The sequence below is a fragment of the Limulus polyphemus genome, unplaced genomic scaffold, assembly GCF_000517525.1.
Source record: "Limulus polyphemus unplaced genomic scaffold, Limulus_polyphemus-2.1.2 Scaffold1508, whole genome shotgun sequence".
NCBI lineage: Eukaryota > Metazoa > Arthropoda > Merostomata > Xiphosura > Limulidae > Limulus > Limulus polyphemus.
In genome coordinates this window covers 59,093-60,564 of record NW_013667118.1, presented here as the reverse complement: position 1 = coordinate 60,564, position 1,472 = coordinate 59,093, and positions in this window count along the sequence as shown.

The following is a 1,472-nucleotide window of genomic DNA, read 5'->3' as shown; positions in this document are numbered from 1 at the left end:
GATGAATAGGTACCGAAACAAGTGTCGGGTTGCAGGACTTACATATGAATTGGGACCCAGGTGGCATTGTGTTGCCTGGAAGACGGCTAAACGCACAAGTCTTTCCACTGTGATGAAAAAAATATGTATTTTTAACATCAAAGAAGAAAGAGAACTGTCGTAGAAGACTTTTTGTCCCAAAGAATCTCCCTTCATCGGGCAACAATGTACCCGATGAAGACTCCGGTAAAAGGGCCGAAAGCTGCCAAATAAAAGTATTTTAACGTACAGAAAAGTCCATGTATAATTCTGCACAAAACCCGGTGTAATGTCGAGAAGAGTTTAAATTCAAACGCTTGAACTCTTCTCATATTGTGTAAATAATAAGAGCTTATACAATTCGCCTAAAGATGGCAGCTAAATCTACAAACCTTCGGGAGCAGGATAATGTTTCTCGACTTAGACGCAAGAAGGCGAGTTGCGGGGAAGCTTGTGTTGTCGATATGCTTTTTTGTGGATAAGGAACCAAATACTGTCAGCCAGCAAAACGGATTTTGTCAATGGGGAAGAAACCTAGCAAGTTGAAAAGTGACGTGGTTGCGACACTTGCGAAGGAGACCTACTGTGAGTACATATTAATTTTCTCATGTACAGTTTGAAATCACAGGCCACTTATAGTTATAGTATACAAGTTATAGGGAATTAATCAGTTAGGCTAAACCGTAAACGACTTACTTATCGCTGAATACAATGGTTAGGGGAACCGTCAATTCCGTTAATGTGGAAATATAACCAAAATTCTCTAGTTCTATGCAAAATTAAAGGATAGCATAAAGAAACATAGGAAAGTCTTTCTGACAAAAACACAAAAGCTGACTGTATCGATGATATCATCAAAAGAGGCTTCCTGAAGCTATTATTTTTATGATTTTATTAAATGCTGGAATTTATGTAATATTTTATTTGTAAGACTTTTGGCTGTTGTTGGAACAACAACGTATGACACTGTAATTTATAAATGATTTTTGGGTTGTATATTTTTTGTTCATAAAATTAATTGTAATATAATACTTCACATTGTTGGTTTGATGTCTGTAAAACATTTTTGTGAAGTTTAGAAATTAACCATACAGTTGTGTTGTATGTGTCAGCCAGACGACAAAAAATACGTAGGAGGTAAAGATCCTAACGTAGGACAATATGAACGCTTAATCCTTCTATTTTCTAATATTGTGTTTAGCTCTAAGCCAGAACAATGGTCTATTAAATTCATGGAGCTGTTGATGACAACAGAGCACTCATAATTTATACAAGGTTGAGAATCACACTAAAAGTTAAAAATCAAAACAACAGCAAAAAAAAAACAACACCAAAAAAACGGTCAAAATAATATATTTCTTGACTATATATATTAATCAAAATGTTACATCACAATCTCATGTATTCCTATTACATTTTAAGTGATGCATGGTTAATTTAATACACCCCCCACT